Source organism: Phalacrocorax aristotelis, chromosome 8 (assembly GCF_949628215.1).
Source record: "Phalacrocorax aristotelis chromosome 8, bGulAri2.1, whole genome shotgun sequence".
Lineage (NCBI taxonomy): Eukaryota > Metazoa > Chordata > Aves > Suliformes > Phalacrocoracidae > Phalacrocorax > Phalacrocorax aristotelis.
Genome location: NC_134283.1, coordinates 11,304,491 through 11,310,490, shown reverse-complemented (window position 1 = coordinate 11,310,490; position 6,000 = coordinate 11,304,491).

Sequence of the window (6,000 nt, the reverse complement as noted above, 5' to 3'; positions counted from 1 at the left end):
TATTTGTGATTCCAGTATAATTAAAGAATATGATCACTGCAGAATATGACTCACAATAGAAGTTCCATGCAGTGTGGGTATAGGAATTATTCAGCTGATATACATTTAGCCTAATGTCTTGTTTCCAACAGAGGCCATCAAGAGATGATTTGGAGGAAGGTGTAGAAGACCCACAGGTAATGAATGATTTGCTGTACATATTAGATCACAACCTGATCTTAAACCTGATCTTAAATCTGTTTTCAATGTTAAAGGCCTGACGCATGGCATTTTCATACACTTCCCACAATATTTTACTCAAAGAAATCACTACTTTTGAGTATTATTGGTAAAAATTTAACCACTGAATCTCTTTTTGAATCTTATTAAATGGTTGGTCCTGATGATTTCACTTAACAATAAGTTTTGTAATATAATTACATGCTTATTTTATTATTGTTATTATTGCATTTCACAACAAATTTTCCCCTGTCTTCCTGTTACAGGACAGCAAGAACTGAAGCTCAAAATCTACTTTTTCTGTAATATTAATATTTTTATGATGGGGTTTTTTTTGTTGTTATCACAGGCCTTTCAGGCCTGCTTCATTTTAAGGGTAAAAACCAAACGTCTATCTGTTTGCCTTTTCCCTGGCCCAGGTCATCCTTCTCATCCTTCTTTTAATTTCATCTAGCTCTGCAGTATCCTTTATTGAGATCTTTGCAGCCTGTATCATTACACTTTCTTGAAGATGAAGATACCAATATTAATTTCTCTAACATTCTCCAACTTATCACTTTTCTTATGCATCCCAACATTTTGTTTACTTGTTTTGACCACAGCTAAACCTGATCTCAGTCCATTTCCTAAGCTGATACATCTTTTTAGAAGGCTGTGAATCACATAACTTCTCTTCTTTCCTTCCATAGCACAATACTTACCAAAACTGAGTTCTGCTTGCCATCAGTCTGCCCATATGATATTGTCTAATTAGGTCTTTTGAAGTTCTTTGCAGTCCTTTCTGACCATAGTGTAAATGACCTGGCATCTACGGATTTTGCTGCTCCTTTTGCAGACCTTTGCTTTCTTTCCAGATCACTAATAAATATATTAATTCACAGAGAACTAGTATTTTACTTAGTCAAATTGCTATTGTAACAAGCTCTAGTTTTAGCAAGTTCTGTGTCTCTGAGAAACTTAGTGCATTCCCCACCTCTCTTTTAAACTTTATTGCCATTACCCAGTTTAGAATGCCAAGTTATACTCATTTATGCTCTGGCTCCCTTTTCATAGCAGAAAAGCTATTTGTAACAATAAGATGCCTTAAACAATATCTCTATTATGGACCATGTGTCTGCCATAATTGGAAATTTTTCCCCACCATAGTACGATTTATGTTCTTAGGAAACCTGTGTTATGGGGGTTTTGGCGTACATAATTATTTCTTAAAAGGAAAAAGATGCTGTGTTAAAAAAAAAAAAGAGTAATTTCAGACTTTTGGAACTTGAGTCTTACATGTATAAAAACATTATTTTGGTGCTTTGGAAAAATCTCTAGCATAGTAAGGGTGACATCTTTAAAAAATGTTGATTATTATCAGAACCCCGAGTGAAACTGCTGAATTTCCCGTTACCTTCAATGGGTAAAGAGATGAGCCACCACTGATGGCATTCAAAAGCACTGCTCCTGAGTATAATCATGAAAACAAGTGATGTTCATAATTTTGTTGCAGAACAATTATGTTTGTATGCCATCATTATGAGAGGAGTTTAAAACAAGGTAGTAACCATTTTGCAATTCCCTGGTAAGGACAGGGGAACTCCGTAGGACCGCATTCAGATACCGAATACTCAGTGCAGTATTGCCATCTGTTGGCAACTGCCTAGCAAAGCTGCAGAAGAACAGCTACAAAGCCTTGGACAATGACCTGCCACGCTGACTTGCTGTAGATGATTCCTGTTTTCTGCTTCAAAGAGGCTGTGTTTCCTTGGCAGGGCATTCGCCCTGTACTGCTGCATTGCTGGGGAACTGGCTGGACAGTGTCCTGGGGGCCTCTTGCTCCATCTCTGGCCCGGATTGTTCAGACCCTTTTCCACATCTGAAGCTACTCCCCAGGGCAAAGTCTGCGAAGACCAGGTGGGTCTGTAGCAGGAATATTTAAGAATCTCCCCCACCCCTCCAAGGGGGAAAAAGAAGGAAGTGGAATCTGCAAAATTTCTCTGTGTGAGTTTTAAAACCTGTAACACCTGTGACAGATAAAAAGCATAAAAAAACCACAGTCCTACTTTTTAGCCAAGAAGCGTTTGAGTATCATAAATCTAATCAACGACAATACTTTTTAGTACAAAAGATATGGTGCAAGACCTGGAATCAGGAGTGTGGGGTTCCATTCCAGCAACTCACTAGGAGATCCTCAGAGAACCATGTAGAGGTTCACTTTTTCAGCACTGCCAAGCTGAGATGTTCTGCAGCAAGTTTCAGGAGTGCCAAGCATCTGTACGGTGAATTCAAGATCTGATACCTCTGCACAAGATCCATAAATACCCATGTTTCCTAAACATGCACATTCCAAAATTTTGTCTTATCTAATGAACCAAACGTCCTTATGGGGACTATATGGACCATACAATTACTACAACCAAACAATTTCCACATACAGAAATTAATTCCAATCAACAAGTGATAAACCATAGAAAGAATTATCAGTGGGAGCCTTAAACAAAACAATCACCACCTGTGATTGCTGTCCTGACCATCAAGAAAGACTTAAAAAGTATTCTGAAAAGACAAGCCCAGGAACAAAAATGACAAGGCAGATAAAACATGGATGTGATGGAGACACTGATTTTACAATACATTGACATTTTCCACACACATACTACCTCATGGCCCAAAGGAAATGGATAACTGCTGTTCTCTGTGCTGTGTAAGACCTGTATTACTTCCCCTCTCACAAGTTTCCTCCACTGTTGCAGATGCCAGGTACCCTTTTTTCCCCCTCAAATTGTTTAACTGATTTACCTAGCAAAGTTAAATTCAGAGCAATTTCTTTCTGTGTATTCTTAGCATGCAGTTTGCCCTCTCTGTGCCAGGTCTGAAGAAGAGTTTGTATCTGACTACCACAGTCTGAGTAAAAAGATTACCTCTCCTTGCAAGCCATCCCTTTCTTAAAAAATTAGGGCACTTGAATTTATTAGAAATACTCAAAAATGTAGGTATAGACAATCAACTCAAATATTTCAAAATTAGCACATTGACACAGTCGGTCCTGATCTCAGATTGCTATGTGCTTTCTTCCTGAAGCCTCCTCCAATCTCACAAAAAGTACATTTCTTTGCTGATTTGAGTGAGCCCTAATCCACTCAATTCACTGTAGTAAGTGTACATTTGGGTTTATCCCACGGCGAAAATGAAAAGCTGATGTCTGTGAAGTACTCTGGAAATCTGGCTCCTTTTTTCTATTTGAAACCTGAAACTGGATTTAAATTTCTTATTATTGGTCCTCAGAAGAATCCATTCTAATACTTTCTCTGTGTCCCCTCAAGTATTTTGTTTCGTTCATGGAAAACGGAAACAGGATTCAAGACCTTAGTTTTGTTTGCTTTCATATAATAAAAGAAGTTAGTACAATGGATTTAAATGGAAGTGGAATTATATATGAAAACTTTTTATCATGCCAGAAAATTTCAATTAGGGAAAATTAGCCACTTGGTTCTTTCTGATAAATTAATCATAGAGATTATCTATTAAACGTGCCACTTAACCTTTCTGGCATAAGTGCCTGAGGCAGTAGTATTTAGGCTCTCCACATTCATTTGGAAATATTAATTTCTATGCAGCTGTCTTCCAAAATGGAACTTTCACCTGTCTTTTTTTATAAGTAGGTGATTGTGCAGCTGTTGTTAATAGAGGCTGGCGTTTGTAAAATGGTAAATCCACCATTGTACCATCACAAAATTGATCTCCATCAATTACAGAACATCCTTTACTAATATGCCCTTTCTCAGCTCCAAAGGGTGTCATCCCTTGCTATGATATCCTTTGGCCTTTTTGGAATGGCAATGTGTTTCAGCCAGTTATTTTGCAAGAGCTGAAGCACCACTATGTTCACACTGTCTTCCATTAGTTTAAGGTTTTGCCTTGACTCTGCATTATTGCTTCCATCTGCCTTAGAGCTGCCTTAAAATTAATCTTGAGGGAAATTGGTATGACAGCTATCAGCTGTCAAAGAAACAGCTGCCTCAACTGCTGAACCTCCCAGGTCCAAATCCTCCTTTTACGCTCTACAATGAAATCAACTGGTCTTCTCAGTATAGACAAGGCCTTACTTTCCGTGTAGTCCTCAGCTGTTGCACAGCTTATGGAGAGACAAGCAACTCCTGGAACAGCTACAGACTTTATCCTGTGGTCTTTAAAGATTAGAATTAGGATATCTTTCTCATATGTCATAAAATTTGCATAGTCTGCTGCAGGAATAGTTCGAACTCTAGAACTCTCTGAGGTGTGTATACCCTGTATCCTAGGGAAAGAAGAAAGGAAGTAGCATAGAATCATGAAATAATAGAATGGTTTGGGTTGGAAGGGACCTTTAGAGGCCATCTAGTCCAACCCCCTGCAGCGAGCAGGGACATCTTCAACTACATCAGTTTGCTCAGAGCCCCGTACAGCCTGACCCTGAATGTTTCCAGAGATGGGGCATCGACCACCTCTCTGGGCAACCTGTTCCAGTGTTTCACCACCCTCAGAGTAAAAAAATTTTTCCTTTTATCCAGTCTAAATCTACCCTCCTTTAGTTTAAAATCATTGCCCCTTGACCTGTCACAGCAGGCCTTGCCCCCATCCTTCCTATGGTCCCTCTTTAAGTACTGAGGGCCACAATAAAGTCTCCCCACAGCCTTCTCTTCTCCAGGCTGAACAACCCCAACTGTCTCAGCCCGTCTTCACAAGAGAGGTGCTCCAGCCCTCGGATTATTTTGGTGGCCCTCCTCTGGACCCGCTCCAACAGGTAAGAAAGTGCTGGCACCAAAGGAGGAGGTCTAAGAAAAGAAAATATGAATGGCAGATAATTTATAAACTTTAAGGTTATGAAATGAGAGAGAACGTCTCAAAAATCTTAGAATAAAGTGTTACAAATAAAGTAAATATAATTTACGTTATGTGAACAGCAAGCACACTATGGGTAACAAAATCTGCATTTTAGAAAGCAGAATTGGTACAAGGCAGTGATGTTACAGTCACAGTTTGTCTGTACTGTGAATTAGAACTCATACATTATTGATTACCTTATTGGTTAGCTGAGCCTATAAATTTTTGCACAGATACAACTAAGTATGGGAAAAATGCTTGTAGATTTGGGATGTGAAGCAAGAAAATCCTGCTGACCTTGTGTTTGGGTCAGATAAACTTGAAGATCTTCAAGGTTTAAGATCTGGAGAATTTGAAGACAATTCAAATAGTGCAAGGACTATGATAAAAAAAGACGGGGAAGGGGAAACAAAATTGAAGATAGATTTGTGGAAACTTGGATTGAGGTACAGTTGGGGAGCTGTGCTGCATAAGGACATGGGATTCAAATTTCATATGAAAAGGAAAAGAACAATTACAGTATTCACGATTGCTGCATGATCAGAGCAGTAAGAAGCTACAGAGCTATACTGTGGTTTGGTAGTTTGGAAAGGAAGTGAGGTGGCCAGAAAAGAGGACTATAGTGATGAATGAGGATGTAAGAAAGGAATTGTCAAAAGACATTTTAGCAGGTCATGTAACAAGAGGCAGTGAAATCCTGAATGTGAAGAGAGTAATACATCAGACACCAAGTTTTACAGTGAAAGGCAGGACAGGGGAACTGCCAATTTTGAAATAATAAAAGCAAAACTGAGACATCATCACCATTTAAGAAAACAACAGGATAGCTGGGAGGACCTGCAAGACAAGGGAATGTAAATTTGGATACATGGCAGACCTTTGGCTTGAAGGTCATCAGTAGAAAGAGGTGAAGGTGCTCTGAGAACAGTGACTACT